The sequence below is a fragment of the Amblyomma americanum genome, chromosome 1 (assembly GCF_052857255.1).
Source record: "Amblyomma americanum isolate KBUSLIRL-KWMA chromosome 1, ASM5285725v1, whole genome shotgun sequence".
NCBI lineage: Eukaryota > Metazoa > Arthropoda > Arachnida > Ixodida > Ixodidae > Amblyomma > Amblyomma americanum.
Window position 1 is genome coordinate 229,820,786 of NC_135497.1, and position 18,347 is coordinate 229,839,132.

Below are 18,347 nucleotides of genomic sequence, written 5' to 3' on the forward strand. Positions count from 1 at the left end.
TAGAAAAAGCCACTCAGAAAATGGGTGCACCGCAAAAAAATTTATCCTTCATCCTGCTGACGTTTGGCAAAACTGAAACATGGGTACAACAATTTCAGGAACCAATCGAGTGTTACAAGTGTTGAATTGTGCTCGCATTCCTGCCTTTGAAGCAAGAGGCGCTTATGCACCTATCCCACTGGTAATCTGAGTGGTCATTGAATTTTTTATGGGTCATTCATACCCATTGCTCCCATACAATGATTTTCAGTGGCTATCGAGAAATCTGCATGTGGTCCTAGAAATGGAGCTGGGCAGAGCATGCTAAGCAACTTATATTAAAGGGATTCTTAATGGGGCTGTCAATAAATTTGCGGTATGCCCGCGATTACGCCACTCCACAAATATCCTCCAGCAAGAATATTTTAAAGCAATAGCTTCAAGCCTCCCGTTCAGCGGCGTTGTGTTAAAAAACCCTCTTCATGCGTGGATGTCTGGAATTAAATAATGGAAAAGATGACCTGCAAGTGAATTAAAAGTCGGTGCATGTCTCAAACGGTTTGACTTTATAAAGTAATTGGTTTTACATAAAAGTTACTATAAATTTCTGTCGGGATTCTTACCCGCGACTCTTGGCCCACCAAGGCACACTACCGACTAGGCCACTCAGGCATACTTGTGCAGCTTAGTTACATGCGGGGTTTTATATGTATGTGGTGTGGTCTTTCATGTAACGTGGTAAGAACATGTAAGAACAGGAACTCTGTGTGAAGAGAAACAGCTGAAGGAAGCCATTAACACAATTGCTTCATACGCTTAAAATCAGGGGTTAAGTGTCCCCCTAATTTTTTAAGGCGCTTTGTAGAAGCCTAGTCGTCTGAATTAAAAATTTGAATTTCGTCCTTTTCGCGTCGTTCCCTCTCCTCTCGCCGCTTTTTGCGCTCTCAAAGGTCTGCACCGATCCTCCCACGACGCACGCGGGGTTTCATCGGGAGCAAAGCTTCCTAACCTGCTAAAGCGACGCGGCTTACTTCTGAAAGAATGTAATTAATAGCCATCTCTTAAGCAGCATGCGCAGGAGCGTGAAACGGAGGAGGGTGCGAGCATGAAACAGTCCCTGGAAAGGGCTCGCCAACATTTACGCATGATTGTGGGTTCTCTGCTATGTGTAGAAGTGTATTTTTGGCTCAGGTGTTCATGACAACACAGTGCAGTGATTGGGCAAGTTTATGTATTCTCATCAGATGGTTCTTCAGAGCCCCTTTAAAGATGAAATTGACATTGGTTTTCAGGAAGGGGGAGGCACAGTTAACTGTCTCACTTCTCGGTGGACATTTCAGCCAGGCTGTGAGGGAAGGGGTGCAAAAGGGAATGAAAGAAGAGAGAAAATAGTGTCATTGTGGACAGCTAGCAGAGGGCTCGAGATTAATTCTGACCTCCTGGGGCTTTTTAACATGCGCTCGCATTGCACAGCACATGGAGATCTTTGCATTTTTTTCTCCACTGAAGTGTGGCTGCCACGTCGGGGATGTGATCCTGCATCCTCGGGCTCAGCAGCCAAACACTTTAACCGCTCAGACACCACAGTGGGCTGGTATTCAGGAAAAACTATAGGAAGTAAGCCAAGTGACAAGCAAGAAGTGGAATAAAGATTATTGTATTTACACGATTGTAAGTCGACTCGAATGTAAGTCGACCCCCCCCCCCCCCCCCCCCCCCAAATCTCAGGAAAAAACTTGTAGGTCGCTTAAGCTTTGCCTTTCCACCTCTGCGGCCCCCAGACTTTTTTCACCTGTTCCGAGCCATCAGACTTGCAGCCCGGGCGTGCAGTTTGTTCGTTTGTTCGGCATAAAGAATGACAGCCATCTTGAATGTAGTTATAAAAGAGCGCCGGACGCTTACCGGACCCAGAGCACAAATGAATATTTACGAAGCACTACATTAAAAATGGCTAAAACATTGCGGGCAGTCGTCTAATGTGTCAAACCTAAATAGGAACTACGCGTGAGCGGCGTTGGGTCTTCTGTCAGCTACCGACAATCCACGGCGCCGCTGCCATTCTGAGTGGCGGTGTCGCCGCGATTGGAGCAAAGGCCCTTTCATCAACTACTGACACTCCCTTGAGTGCCGTGTGGAGTTGAAAGTAAAAAAAAAATGCTTGGAGGGCGCTTAAGCTCGGCCTTAAGAGTAGAAACCGATAACGTTATCGGGCCGCCGCCGCTTATCAGCAGCCGCCATCGGCAGCCACGTGCGGGTAGGAGAGGATGCCAGTTCGCCACCGGTCAACAGCCGCCATCAGCCGCCGCGCGCGGGGAGGCGGTGCCGGTTCTGCGCTTTGGCAGAGCAGCTGCTCAAGGCCAGCACCAAGAGGGATGCAAAAGAGGCCCGCAGCAAAAATGCGACCACGCTGTAGCATCCCTGATGTCTCATTTGTCTTGCCTTTATTTATGGTGCCGTGCTTTGGTCTCGAGTGTGTCAACCCCCCCCCCCCCCCCCCCCCCCCCACTTTGGGTTTTCAATTTTAGAATCGGTCAACCTACAACCTCGTGTATATACGGTATTAAGGCGTCATTTATTTTTAAATGTAATTTGTGAGGTTAGGCTTGCTTCATATCGCAGTTTAGTCATATTAAGGAATTTAGCCGTGGTTGAATGATATATGCATGTGCTGTTAGTGTCAAATGCTTCCTCGTGGAAGTAACGTGCTCCTACTTGGATTGGCACAATCTAGGCTTGCTAGCACTTTAGTCTGTGGCATTTACTTGTGAATGCAGTATCCCGGAGCTTGTCATCAGGGTATCCCTTAGAAGGCTCTCCCCAGCCGTTTTTGGGCCAGCAGCAGCCACCTGTGGTGCCATCTCTTGTGCAGGAGATTGTCTCTGTGGAGCACCTTTGGCGCTACACTGACCGTGAAATTAGTCGGTAAGTAGGAAGAAGTGCTCTTGACATTTCGAACCTGGTGCTAGCAAGCAAATAGTAATTTCACTCATTGTGCCACTGTTAATTGTTACATAGCTCCCTGAGTGTCTATAAAGCCTAGTAACGTTATAATTTTGACCATCATGTGGCTTCTGTTCACAGATTACAAAAATAAAGCATTTAACCATAGAGCCAAGCACACTTACAACAATGTGACCATCATGCGCCATTCATTAATTATATTTTTATTTTCACAGTAAGTGGACATGGTAAAATTAAGGCCTCTGATTTTGTGCAGCGAGTGTGAGTCTCAGATGCAGTGCTGCGACATAAAAATGATATTTTTAAAACTAAAAGGTCTTACAATCTCACTCTTATTTTTCTTGATTGGGTTTTTAATGATGGTTTGGTTTATGGGGGTTTAACGTCCCAAAGCGACTCAGGCTATGAGAGACGCCGTGGTGAAGGGCTCCGGAAATTTCGACCACCTGTGGTTTTTTAACGTGCACTGACATCGCACAGCACACGGGCCTCTAGAATTTCGCCTCCATCGAAATTCGATCGCCGCGGCCGGGATTGAACCGCGTCTTTCGGGCCAGCAGCCGAGCGCCATAACCACTCAGCCACCGCGGCAGCTATGGGCTTTTAATGAGAGCTTGTTTTAAATCATCATCAACTGAAAACATTGCGCACACTTGAACAGCTACCTCTGCGATGGGACGGCGACCCACTTCAGCGGTCGGCCTAACGAGTCTTCAGGGTTCGTGTGTACAATTTCGGCGATTGTATAGAGCAAATTCACAAGTTTTAGCAAATGGAAATGCCCAACAGTTTTGACAACAGTTACCTGAAGTTGACTATCGATTACAGGACGCTCATGCAATGAACAGGAAGTGCTAGTGGGACCCATGCTGCCGCACAATACTTCAGGCAATCAGCAGGAATCGTCACAGTTGCTTGTGGATAACAAATAAGGCTGTTTCAGTTAATACAAATGGTCACTGAACGTATTTCTAGATAAAGTGATTTAAAATTAGGTATTCAATACATCAGAGAAAACAGGGACAGTTAGCAAGACGCACCTACGCTGTGATGGCAACCTGGCTACCAAGTGTTTCCTAGGCGCATGATTGGATCAAAACTTCTTACAAAGTGTTCACACTGTGTAAACAAGCAAGAATACAACCGATACAAAATTGAGATTATTTAATATAACTAAAGCACAGCTTGCGTTTTATGTAGGGGTGCGCGAATACAGTCGAGCCCACTTACAACTGCCGCAGTTATAACAAACTCTCGCTTATTACGTACAAAGGCGGACCTAACATCAAATTATGTATTAGCGCAATGGCATTGCATCTCAGATACAATGAGCAAGTGTGGCTGCACAATTGAGTTACAGTGAACAAGGAGGCACTGTGAACTCTTCCCTGAAGCAGAAAACTTCAGTTTCTCTCTGGAGCAGAGAGCGACGGGCACCTCCAAGTCCTCACGACACCACCTGCCCTCTTTCTAAAGGAAGAACGCAACCCCCAAAAAGCAAAAATAAAAGAATAAATTACAGGCTGTATGGAGCGCTAACAAAGATCGAAAACGCATGGCTTGAAAGAAGCTGATGAAAAGTGCAGTAAGCTTTGAGTTACTGTCCTCGAGTGCCCGAGCATTGAAGAAAGCTACCAGCGGGCACTATGTATACTTGCGAAGACTAGCAAGGCTGCAGTGCTTCGGAAGCTTCATGCTCGTGCGCACGACACAAAGGACTGGACAATGAATGACAGTTTAATCGATGAGTACGCTACTAAGCATAAATTTGCTACTTGCTCGCAGAGTGGCTTGAAAAAAATTTCGAGGATCCTGTTCGTTCTCGACAACCTCGCGGCGCACCATGTGCTACCATTTCTGACTGCGGCAACCACATTTTTTTTGCCGACAATCACGACGAGCCAGACGTGCCTTTGACATTAGCGTAATTCACATGCTCGAGATATTTTGTCGCAGCCCCGACTCCTGTGCATACTGTGAACAATGATCGCAATTGACTGATAGGGTGCCGAAGTCGCAGTTTGGGTGACTCTGTTCCCCACCATGAAATAAGTTCGCGTGGATAGAACTGATTGCGGCATGCATCAGGAGTTGCTTCCGTAAGGCAGAATTTGTGATCCAAAAATGGTGGAGGACGCTGTAGAACACCCACGTTATGGAGCGCATGCCTATTATTGGCAACGCATCTTTAATGCGCAGCTAGCCCAGCCTGCTGTCGCCTGAAATGACTTTGCTTTGAAACGGACTATTAGTGTGGTCATAGTTCGCATTTTTGCTGAGACCAACTATGTATGAAATTTTAGGCCAAATGCGCTGTCCCATTCCATTCTGTCCCGTCCCTTTAGCCGTTTCTTTAGCGTTGTGTTCCTTCCTAATGTTCATTCGCTAACTCGCCTTACAATGCACCTTAATACTTTTTTTGAAACTTTGGCATTTTACTTTTACTGAATGTTATTCAATTCAATTTTAGTGTAAAAATTTTTACCTAGTAGTATATGTTATGGACAGCTGATCAAAGCTTTTATATTGCTCATTAATGCCACACAGAGGTTTTTAATATAAAAAATGATGCGTCTTGGGTTAATCGAAATGAAATAAAGAACAGAAAAACTTCCTACTGGAAATTTTTTCATGCATATATGAGAGTACAATTCATAGACATTGTTTATAAAAATTTTGAGTTGATAAAAGAAATAATTTTTTCTAAATTTCTTACAGAGACTGTTTTGCACTAGTTAGCAAAATTGAAAGGGCTGTCACAAGACAGGAAAATTTTTTTCCGAAAAGGTATTAAGGGAAATTGCTTTGGACAGTTCAGTAAAAAGCCACAAATTTTGTGCGAAAAATCAGAGAGGGTCGAGCGCAAACTCTGCTGCATTTGGCATGGAATGACCCAAATGCTGGTGAACTAGCATGGGGACCTGACACTAAGACTTTTGTTCTCTTGTCAGCTCTGCTAGGATGCTTTAACTTAGTCAGACAGATTCTATGCAACACGGGATTGCACACAACCATTGGCCATTTGCGTGTGGTTGTGCTGTTTTTGGTCTTTTTTTCTTAACCTGAATCGGCTCCCATATCCTTTTGAAGAAAAAAATGCAGCCATTGGTTGCACTTTATTTTGTGTGATGAAAGGCAAATAATTGGCTCTCCTTTCTTAGCTTGGAGGCCACTGGTGGCCTTTGTTCCCCTGGCGCCATGGGAGCAGACTGGGGCCAAAGCCTATTGAGAAGCGTCTGGCTGATCATCGTGTCAACAAGATATTTAAATGGTGCAAGAGCCTGGCTCTCTTCAGGGATATCCAGGTGTGAATCTTTATTGTTTCTAGATCACTGCTGCCTTAGAAGTTTTTAATGTTGAAGCTTCTATTCAGCCACTATGATTTTCGTATTTGGGCAGAATAGCATGAGCCCATTATTTTTGCCATTTCATAAATTTTCTGAGCAGGCGCTTAGTTGGACAGGTGACACAGATTAATTAGGTGCTTTGATACATCAGTTACGGAGTACTATAAGATCACAAGAAGGGAATATCCTCTTCCTCACAAAACCCTAAGCAAATATGAATAGCACATAATCAGGCGACTACAAACTAATACTCTGCCCAATCCTTACCTAATGAGTAAATGGTACCCAGAAACCTACAATTCGTCCTGCCCCTTCTGTGGAGCAGTTGGCACACTCTTTCACCTGGTTTGGGAATGTCAAGAAAACCCAGACTTAGACAGCAATCCCGATCCGACTCATGAGCGCTGGGAGGCAACCCTTCATAGCCACAGCCCACTCGACCAGAAATTGCTGGTTGAGAAGGGCCGGATTATGATGAAGACCAATGGGTTCTCGTACTGAACCCACCCAGTTTTTGTGCTCTGAATTAATGTTTTTCCTCCTCCTCCTCCTTGACCTTGTAAATGCAATAAGCTGGAACGTTTATTTTTTTTAAAACCGGGTGAAATATTTCGATAACTTTTGTTCCAAACATGAGAGACCTATCTTACACTCTGCTGTTATACTGAGCTTCCGTTGCTATTTCTGTCGCATCATGTTGCTGTTGTAATGACATGATGCAAAGTAAACACGGCCATTTTCTCTTTTCTCTCACCTTTAATGTGTCAGCACAAGAGGTTGGGTCTTAGTTAAGACTGCAGACTTTGTTGTGAGACTTGTGTAAGCAGAAGTGCGTGGGCTTTTTATGTGGCAGGTGGATGACCAAATGGCACTGCTGATCAACTCGTGGTATGAGCTTCTTCTGTTGAGCTGCTGCTACCGGTCCACGGGCACGCCCAATGAAATACGATTCTCCATGGGCAAATCAGTCACTCGGTGCCAGGCACGGCACTTGGGCATGGGACCTGTCATTGAGCGTATGCTCGGCCTCACTGACTTCTTGCGACGCCTCCAAGTTGACCAGCGCGAGTTTGTCTGCCTCAAGGTCATCATACTGCTAACGTCAGGTAATGTGTGTGCACTGTCACTAATTTGGAGCTGGTTTGCATGCTTCATTGTTTTTCTGAGCACCCAGAAAGCTGAACAGTAATGGTGCTTTAGAGTGGGAGGGACCCGTGACAAGAGCCGGTTAATTCAAACTTGGGAGTTGCTCAAAGAGCCCAAAATATAGCAAATGGGGACGAAAAAAATTGGCCAAAAAGTTTAGTCACGTTTGGTGTTGCTATGGCAGAAATAATTTGGAAACACCTATCTTTTATATATACAGGAAACCTTTGATCGCTTATGAGACTTCCTTTTTAGAGTTCGGCGAAGTGCAAGGAGGAAAGTGGAGAAGGAGGGTAAGATGGTAGCGTGAAGGCAGGTTGCGAGGCGGCGACCTACGGCTTCAGAGCAGAGCACTCCATCGTCTGCTCACCGATGATTTCATCGGTGAGGCATGCATGGTCGCGTCTCGAGGAGTGCCAGTTACGGCTGCTACTCACTAAGCGATGGCGTCAGATTAGCATGTGCCACCGTCCTTTCGCACAAGGCGAAGCTCAGTGGCAGTATATCGCTGTGCGTGCTTGCCTAAGTTGAAATCCAGCGCCGCTTCTATTCGTCACTGCGTATTTCATATGCGGTCACCTGCGGTTCAAATACCGCACCAGCTGCATTCAAAAATCGCATTACCGCGAAGCGTAAGCACCGCCCAATTTTCTTTTTTGCTGCGCAGTTGTCATTTTCTCTTTGTATACAGTCGACTCCCGTTAATACGAAGTTCAAGAGGACCGCAAAAAACTTTAAATTAAACGAATTTTCAATTAAATACGAAGCACAAAAACAGCATCTTTATTAACCGCAAAGTCGAGTTTCTAAAAAAAAATAGTCGGTCATCTTGCTGTGCTTTTCTTGCCGAATCCCACTGCTAAAAGCAAGTTCTGCAATCCTCCGCATTACCTTCAGTGGCATAAAGCTCCGAAAAAGCATGGCCCGCAGCCGCATCGGCAGCCGTCGGTTGTGGCTCGTCTTCAATGTCGTCGTCGACGACTTCCTGACTTGGTTCATTGTGTGGTTGAATAGCCACCAGATTCTCGCTGTCTGTCAGCGCACCACACGTTTCGACTACGTCATCTGCGACGACGTATTTTTCAGCGGATGTCGCCAAGAGCGTCACCAAAATCAGTGCCGTCAGGCTCACTTCATTGTGCTTCCTCCGATGAGCTTGCAGAGGCATCTTCTGAAGTAGCGCCGATAGGGTAGGCGTCAGTGCGCATTTGTTTCCAAGACATCTTCAACTGCTCGTGCTCAAATGCATGCGGTATTGAGCGCTTGTACTTTACAAAGTTGGAACACGTGTTTGGCTCATCCAATACTTCCGCGCAATGTCTTGCTTGGCGGTGCCTTCCTCAAAATCTCGACTTTCGTCGCCAGGTCAAGCGTGCGACAGAGCGGCGTGTTGCCATGATTTTCCGCGTCGCGACTACAGTTGAAATCCAATGTGTAGAACATCTGCAGAACAAGCAAGATAGTGTGCTGCTGACACTGCAACAGACACTCGAAGGAAGTGACGTGGCTGGCGTGCCTGATCTCGTGCAATCTCGCCGCTTCCAGTATGCAGCACTGCGGTAGCCTATGGGAGCTGTAGCAAAAAAAATAATCTCGCCACTTCAAAACCGGCATCGCTGCGGATTGCTGCGATGATACCATCGCGGAGCACGAAGCTGCTGCAGCATTTGAAAAATTGCGCATTCAATTAAAAATGACCATCACCTCGAGTCTTTTGACTCAAAAATAACTTCTAATTAAACAATACTGTGGGCTTCTTCCTTCCATTTATCGAGTGATTTTTTTCTATAGAATTACATGCAAAATTGGACCAACAATTCACTTCTAATTAACAAAGAATTCCAATGAATCGGCTTCGAATTATTTAGAGTCAACTGTAGTGCGTGTTGAAATCGTCCTCCTATGCACAACTAGACACATTCACAATGCAGTGCCACATCACATTATCGCATAAAAAAGGAGCAAACGGTCATGGATGGCATTTGTAAATAAAAACTGTTGTTCCCACATATGCAATCTTCCTGCCATTAAATGTGGCGGCTGCTTTAGTTATTCTGATTATATTAAATTCTGTTTATTTAAAACCTTTCAAGCATTACTATAGAACTTGAATTAATGAATTTGTGCCACATACAGCTTGATAACGTTTGGCCTACTTTAACATTTTCAGGCATTATATGTACAACATAATGTACATTGCAGAGTTGCAGCTTTTTGTGAGACTTCGCTGCCCATAATGCGGATATCATTGTTGCACATGAATTTGGTAGGCATACGCGAATATTGAACGTGAATTGGAAGCTACTGCGAAGCGAATTGGTGTTTTGTTTTTGAATATTTTCAAATCAAAGCGAACAGTTTGCGACTGGAAAGGTAGCAGTAAAAAAAAACGGGCAGTTCATTACAACTCAATGGGTACGCCGAAAGACATGGTTTTGCAGAACTCACTGAAGCAACTGAAATAAAAAAACTAAACTGAATAAATATATATGCTTTCAAACTTCTGTTCGGCGATTTTCAAAGAGCAGCAAGCCGCAAAGTGAACTAAGCGTCAGTCTCAAGCCTTTATCGTGCGATTCTTATTGTGCTGCTGTTTTTGAAATATGTAAGTTGGGAACACATTTTTCAGACGCAATTCATACTTGGAGTGGTGTGGCACCGAATAATGCAACCCATAGACTTCAGTGAACAGCTGTAGTTGAAATATCAGGTCACGTCACTTCTGATGCCGCAGTTTCTTCGACCTGATTCGTGCGGCAAATTGGCACGTGACTGAACTGCAGTGTTCACGCATGATGGCGCGTTGGCTGTGGCAGCTGTGTCCTGAGTCGACGGTTGCAGTCGAGCCTACGTGTAACGGGCCCACTTAAGACAAACTTTCGCTTATAACGAACGAGACCTGCGCGACCATCAAAATATACATTATTTCAATGACACAAAATCACACGTACAACGAACGTCATTAAGCCCTGCTGATCGGTTACAGCGAACGGACGGCGTAAGCCTGGTGCTGCGATGCAAGATAACCTGCCTCCAACCCCTTTGTCCGCCCGGCGCGTGTTATGTTTTCCCAAGCCTCATCGCAGGTGAACTGCCCGCCCCGTTTCGTGCCGCTCTCAAGCGAGCTACTCTTTCCCCGCCAACATGCCTTCTAAGATCGCCCTCCTGCCCCTCCTCGCAACTCCACTCCCCTCTCCTCACTCTCTTGCGAATCCGCACGTGGCTCCCGCGATCAACCGCCCATCGCCGGCGCTGATCGCGGAGGCCACACTCTGTGAAGCAAGCCTTCCTTGGAGCCAAGAGGTGGCTGCACTGACGCTCACGGACGCTTCTCATTGGTCTCTGCTCTGGCGCTATGCGTCTGTATCTTTAGCTTGATTGCCGCTTGTGCACGTTGCACGTCTAGCCCGTCGCACGCTTTTGTCACTCTTGCTGCGGTGCGGACATTTCGTTGGCTTTGTTCAATGCTCGTGGCCGTGGTTGTAAATCGGAATGGCGGACGGGGACACCATGCACATTTCCATTATATTCAGCGGTAGAGATGATGAAAGCGGCCTGGGTGAAGGTGACGGCCACTGGCGAGCGGAACTGCTTCCGCAAGGCCGGCTTCGTAGACACAGTGTCTGATGCCCAGCCTGATGCTTCGGAAGATGACCAGCCCGTTGGCGATTTGTGTCAGCGCGTCACCGTCTCCGACATGCGGGGTCATGACTTTGGTTCGAATTATTTTATTTCTGTCGATGACGACATCGACACCGCGGAACCATGCGCGGGCAAGGACATCGTTGCTGAAGAGCGGGACGAGAGTGACGCGGAGGAATCAGACGAGGATGAAGCCAGCACCCATAAGCGCGCCTGTAGCAATGGGCTACATAGAGAGCCTCAGAAAACTTGTCTATGCCAAGGGCCTCGGCAGAGAGCACGCTCCTGCTCTAAATAAACTGGAAACCTGCCTCGTCGGATCTGCGCGACCAAACAGACGTCCATCAGGAACTTTTTTGCAAAGAAAAAGTTTTGTGTTTTGACAAGCAAATGTCTTCAAAGCTGTGGTCCACTTACTACTAACTTCGGGATATAACAAACGTACGCCGCGTGAGGCTCATATTCGTTATAAGCGGGCTCGACTGTATACGAAAGACAAAAAATATCAGCGAAGGCACCGTGCATGTGGCAAAAATAGCACCCAGCATGCCGTTGTGTACCAATCGGGGGATGCGATACCTGCGATTTCTGGGGTGGGTCCTTATGTAGACCAAGCTTTCAGCATTGTGCTGCTCCAGACTGAGGCATGCCATAAGCATGGACAAGCACGAGGAGATGCGAGCACGCTGTATTGCATCGCCAGATGCGCCGCTGCGCAATGGTACACAATGCAGCTATCCTTGGAGAGCAAGTATAAATGCTGTTCTTCTGAGATGAGTACTTTCGCCTAAACACGTGAAAAGTTAGCACAGAAGCACAGGAGAGGTGTACCGCTACGCCAAGACCGTGAGCGCAAGAAAATGATGGTGCTCTCCAAAGCGAAAGCTGTGCACTCATGTCAAAACTCTTTGCAGTGCTGTCCTTCTCAGCGTTGTACCTTAAATTAAATGGTGTTTTATCTCATATAATCTCAGCCATCAGAGGTTGTAAACAAAAAGGTATCGCCAGCTTGAAAGTTGGTTTCCAGCATCACTGCAACTACGAAAGCCAACACCAATGGAGCACTCTCCTTGGGCATGCTGGTAGTTCTGCATTGTCTTTTTTGTTATTTTCATCTTAGGGCCTTCCGTGCAGCAAGTGCAGTTCCGTTCCTGCCGCACCGTGCATATGACGCCTGCTGACATCCAGAGCAATGCGATTGTGTAGAAGTTTCGCAGCAATCATAAGACCATCGATTGTTTCTACCAGCAGCTTATTTTCCTGAATTCTCGAACTTTGAAATACTTCGAAAATATTCTAGATTTTCAAATATTGATATTCATTTTAAGCTCGAATCGAATACCAAAGTACTCGATTTGATATTCGAACCATTAGAAACTTCGCTCATACCTAGAATTTCGAAATATAGTAGCATTGTAACTGTGGAGTTTTGAAAATAGCACACACAAGACCAAAGGATAGCCAGCAGGCAGGCAGTTTATTTGCGAGCTCTTATTTGGGACCTCCTAAATTACGAGCCTCCCTCGGTGGTGCAGGCAGGGAATGAATGCATAGTGCAAATGAAAGAGTGGAATTGTCACCTAGTTGGAGGTCTCTCATGCTGTCCTGACATACTGAACTTTATAGCCCCTTCAGGAGAGTTGGCCTCTCTATCTTTTCAGCTGTTTGTATGACTATCAAAACATCGAATATGCCATCATTCACAAATATTTTCACCCATAGATTTTCTGGAGCACCACGCACTAGCTCATTCACCGAGGTGAGTTTCAGGTGTGTTGACACAAAATGGCCTAGCTGCTAAATTTGAATGGCTGTTGACTCAATTCCTCATCTAGCTCTCTAAAGTTGTATATGGTTCTTTGCACATGCACCCTAGCGGTCTAGCCACTACTCAGCGTCACCATGCCATTTCTCTCCACACTGTGCACAATAACTCAGGGCATTGTCCACGAGAGGACGCCAGTGTGTCATGCCCTCTTCACGCCTGATTCACTGGCTGCTTTTATATCATGAGAGCCTGAGGATAAGTAGTACTGGTTAGGCCACCAGATGAGGATAGAGGTCGATATCTCGCCATGCCTCATGCGCGGGGAAAGGGACAAAACTGCTCTTGCCCGCAGGACATTGAGTAATGCTATACTGTTTGCATGGGATTTTCAAAGGAATGTTCTGTCTTTTCAATATAGAAAGCAATCTGATATATTCAGGTTTATACCAGCTGGTCCAGGGTAGTCCACCGACAATTGTTAATAGTAGGCTTTTTGCAGCAAAGCTGGCTCTTGAGTAGGCACGTGCGTATAGTGGTTTTTTTGGTTCGAAGCGAATAGTAAATTTCTTCAAATAATTTTGAAGAAAATATTTTCGAATACTGCTGGCGCACGAAAATAGGTTGAATGGCACAGTAGACATTTTCAAAACCTTCTTTTTCGAACACACAACATCATTATAAGAAAATAGAGAATGCACTGAAGCTTTGTCACACTGATTGAAACTGTGCCGACTTTCTGCAAAAATGTCTATCGGAAGTTGGGGAAGTTGACTTACATGCGGTGCTGACGCATTTGTGGGGTATGAGACCTATATGTGGGGCCTCCGACAGTTGCTCTTAACTGCAAGTGCATCGTTGCGTAGCTGTTGCTTTTAAGTGGTGACTCCATGACACGTGCTGAGCGTAAGCACTAAGCGCCCAGCACAACCTCGTGTCGGGCATCGGAAAGGGGCACCCATCGCCATGTTTCTTGTGCTACCTCCCATTCTTACTCATACCGTCGCACTTGTTTATTGAATTTCACAAGGAGACGAGCGGCTACGGCAGCTACAGGCAGCTCAGACTTGTTCCGAGGAAGTCAAGGAAGCCGTGCATCCTCCGATTAGAGAGATTTAGCATAGTGCGATCCATTTCCGCGAGGAGCCGCTGCGCATGCACAGATCGCCCTGCGGATGCCACAAGGCCCGAGGCGCCAGCCAGCTCTTTTCTCGCCAGCCATGTCGGGACCAACCAGCGTGTGCACACTGGTAGCACAATGGTACATCTTTCTATTGATGCACACCACCATGCCAATTACGGCACATGCGCACCGTGGGTAGCACGGCCAAAGACACCTTGCCAGTACAAATCTGGGTGCTACAATTACACCTGCTCGTGTCTGTTGTGGCGAGCATGCGCAGACCGGCTCCGGCATATGCGTGGGAGTGCAGGCACGCAGCGCAGAGTAGGGGGTTTTGTTGCATGTGCGCCACGGTATCATCCCAGAGGAGCTACGCAGAACTAAAACCACATGCAGCAAGAGTTCGAGAAACGTTATTCCCTCAAGATGAATTACTTCTAGATTTCGAATACCAACTTTCAGATCAAATAGGATATAAAATACTTTACTTTACTATTCGACAGAATATTCGGAATTATTTATTATTCGCATTTATGGTGAGGTCATACTAGTGTTTGAAGACATGACAAAACAGCTGCATCATGTTAACTAGTATGCTGGTTAACTAACATTTAATATTAAGCCTTGAAGCTGTTACAGTTAAGTGCCTGGTTGTAATTAGGGACTTGAAGCCGGCCATTAGTATGGCCATACAGTCGAGCGAGCCATGCTCGCTTATTACGAATGAGCGTCAAAATACCGTCAAAATGTGTATGAGGGCTATGGCCCATCTTCTCAGATACTACGAACAACAATGGCCGCACCCCTCAGTTATAACGAACTAGGAGGCGACGAAAATTCTCCCTCACAGTTGATAATCGCATGCTTCCCGCGAGCATGGTAACTGAACAGCGGCTTCCAGGTTTCGTGATCCCTTCTATACAAAGAATCAACCTCCCCCCCCCCCCACCCCCACACCCAATAGATAAAGAGTGCCATTGACATTTCAGTTAACTGCCGACCAAGCGTGCCCGGACAAGCTGGAAGTTTAAAATTAATGTGTGCACGTGTGGCAGGTGGGCAAACTGTATGAAAAGGAAACAGATTGTGGTAAGTGCGGGACAAAGGCAGCATTAAAAGCAAAACTACTGCACATGGTTTCTGGTGAACCAATGACCGCGATGTAAAAAGTCTGAATATCAGTCACGAACATTGGCTTTGCTGGCCCACCAAGTCATGTGGCACGCGTCGTCTACCCCATCGGATCTCCATCTTCTGCGCTGCTGCCGCCTGCAGGCACCACGCATACGGCAGATGTGCGTTCTTCGTGCACATGCGCATTGGTAGCTTTGTCGCTGCATCTTTAAAGCTTTGTCAAGGATCAAAGACTAAAATTCTGACCTATCACTAGTTATCTCAATCGCTATCGGTATTACTGCGTTCCTAAAGCAGTGCGTCCGCAGCAAGGGTCTCAGCCAGGATCACAGGACTGCGCTGGAGAGCTTAAGAATTGGCTTGATAGGGTGTGCATTGAAGAAACATGCGTTCAAAACAGACTATTAAATGCCACTTTTTTTTTCAATGTATTTTTGGCTGTATTAGGGAGAGTCCAATTGCTACGAACTTCAGATACAACAAACGCCATCTGCGTGACCTGCAGGTTTGTTATAAGTGCACTCGACTGTATGAATGTTTAGAATTTCAAAAACGAGATTACCCTTGGTGCTACGACACAACACAGTTTGGTCATCTTGTGCTAAAAGATGCACACTTTTGTACATTGGTACGTGCAGGGTCTATGGTACGTGCACCATGGAGCGATATGTACTGGGGTACGTTCCCAGTACACGTCATTGCATGGCACACTTATGATGCGACCTTCTGTGTCCCACCTGTGCCGCGGGCTCAATGCCGCTCGCTGCTCCAGACCACGTGGGCGAGAAAAGGTATTAGGGGGCATTGCTTTGCGCATGTCTTTTGGAGCTGTCTTTTGGCGTCTTTGACACAATATTTTGGCGCTTGGGCAAACTTTGATGAGCCACACGGTGCCAAGGATAATCTTGTTTTTGAAATTCTCAGCCCTATTTTCTTATACAAACGGCTGGCTACAATTCCCTTAAATGCAACATTGCAAACTGCCACCTAACTGTAATAGTTAAAACGTGAACATGATTGACCTGTTTTCTGATGTCTCCCAATACTGGTATCACAGTCGAACCTCATTACATCCCATATTCGTTTTAAAAGTATGTACTTAAACTCCCTTAAAAAGTCGAGGAATGAACCCTAGCAAACGCGGCTTAAAGTTGGACAGCAGAATGTTGTGAAAACGTCCAACTTTTTTGATTTGAAGCTTGGTATAAATGTTTTGCCCCGTGCTGGCAGTTAATTCTATGAGGAAAGAGCAAGTTACCTTGTTTTACAGGGCCAAGATCTGACGTTTTGGAATGTCACGATGTGTGGTTGTGGGTTTAGCTGAAGAAGAACGTTTAGAAGGTTCAAATCGTTAAAGTGCAGTGTGAATCGATCAAATTGAAAATACTATTTGAAAACTATTTGAAGTTTCATATAGTTGCACACCCCTACTTTCAAGTGAAATTACCACTCACAAGATGTGGTGCAGAAATATAAATCTTTGAGGCTTAGTTGACTACTGTAGACTCTCACATGGCACCATAGGGATGAAATAATGTCGAGCAGCAGTTTGTAAGAGTGAAATATGATGTACTGACTAGATAACTGTGTTGCGGGCCCTGTGGAGAAGGGCAGCTAAAATACCAACTGCAGCATTTTGTGATGTTTTCTTCCAGACGCCAGTGGCCTGAAAGATCCGGAGAAGGTCCGTGCCTGTAAGAAACAAGTGCTAGAAGCTCTGCAGGCGTACACCATTTCACACTACCCATCGCAGCCAACCAAGTTTGGTGAGCTGCTGCTCTTTGTGACCGAGCTCGAGCGTGCCTGCCAGGTGAGCAAGGAGTCCTTGGAAGCGTTTGGGCGCATCGCCTCTTCTGCGGGAGCATCATCTTCGTCTGCACCCATGGCTGACCCACAGGCCCCCAGTTTCAACTTGCTGTTTGAACTCTTGCGGGGGGACCACTGAGTGCCACAGCCCACAGGGTGCTCTTCTGAGGGCACCTGTACATAGTGCCCTCTGGTGATTGTGCAGAGACCATGGAGAAGCATGGGAGAGGCCGACAGTATTTCTTCTTTTTTTCATACTCCGCTGTGTAATGTGTTGCCCTCTTCTTCCATGAAGATAGGGCAGTTCTATGGCAGGTGAAGTGACACCTGCTTTCCAGTTTCCTTTTCTCATTTGCTCAAGCTGATGTGTATATGGTGTGCTGTTTCTTTTTTCCCCTTTGAATTTTCTTGTTTCTTGCTTGTTCCAAGTGACGGCGCCCTGCTGTTCTAGTGTTGGTCGTCTTTCCTAGTCTTCCCCTGTTGCTGTACCCTTCTTTGCTAGCTAGTAGCGGCTTATGGCAGTGATACCAAGTTGTGGAAGAGCGAGCGAGGACTAGTGCTGTTTTAACCTTTTCTGTTTCTGTCTTAAAGATGTGTCCGCTCTGTTCTTCCATCATTGCTGCTGCGTTTTCTTTTCTTGCTAGTTACCTCCTCCAGAAGAACAGATGCTGGGCAAATACTTTTGTATGTTACACAACTACACCAAATTCACTTTTTTCAGCCTTTTTTTTTACCGCAAAAAATAGTGAAGAATGCTGTGTTAGACAGTTCGCATCGTGATTCCTTTCGCTGAGTTTTTTTACTTCATATCTTGATTTCATGGATCTGTCTCTGCATTTATCTCGTATTTTTTCCCTTTTTTGCAAAGCGAGCTTTCAGTTGTCTGATGCTTTGTGCCATGGTGCATCTTGCCTCATGTCATTTAAAGTCAAGGTAAACTTGAAAGGTGTACTATCTGTGGCCACATTGGACTCGCCCTGTTTACAACTTTTAGTGTTCTACTTGTTTATAGTTCAATGCTATAAATGCCCCAGATTATCACTTCAGTTGCAACTGAAATGAATAGCAGCTATACTAATTCATGTTTTATTTTTTTGCATGCTTGTGCCAGTATTGGTTGCCTGAAGCTAATCAAGCAACATTCATTGTTCTTGCGACTGTGCTTCAAAACTCTTACCAATATTCTCACATGGTTGTTTGAAGGCCAAAATGGCAAGCATCTACCCAGTCATTGTTTAAATTAAGGTCCCAGTTCATTGGAAGGTTTTCTTGCATTTAACAGTTAACTGGTAATGTTATTGTTTAGAGCAGGTTTGATTTTGGGTAGGAGGGAACAAGTCTAACCATGTTGGTTCAAAAAAGATGGAATAGTTGTCTATACAAGAACTTTGAAACCAGTACATTTTGGATTAAAACCGGGGTTTCTTGTTATGCATAAGTAGTT

The 18,347-nt window shown here is 45.8% G+C and overlaps 1 pseudogene across 1 annotated transcript in view; it reads left to right on the forward strand.

The window, feature by feature from the left end:
- Positions 1-17,042, forward strand: part of LOC144116030 (nuclear hormone receptor FTZ-F1 beta-like) — an 84,460-nt pseudogene extending 67,418 nt beyond the window's left edge. The window contains exons 7-10 of the transcript XR_013311685.1: positions 2,754-2,901; positions 6,102-6,245; positions 7,141-7,393; positions 16,753-17,042. The product of XR_013311685.1 is annotated as a nuclear hormone receptor FTZ-F1 beta-like (transcript). The remainder of the gene's footprint in view (positions 1-2,753; positions 2,902-6,101; positions 6,246-7,140; positions 7,394-16,752) is intronic.
- The last annotated feature ends 1,305 nt before the right edge of the window (positions 17,043-18,347 follow it).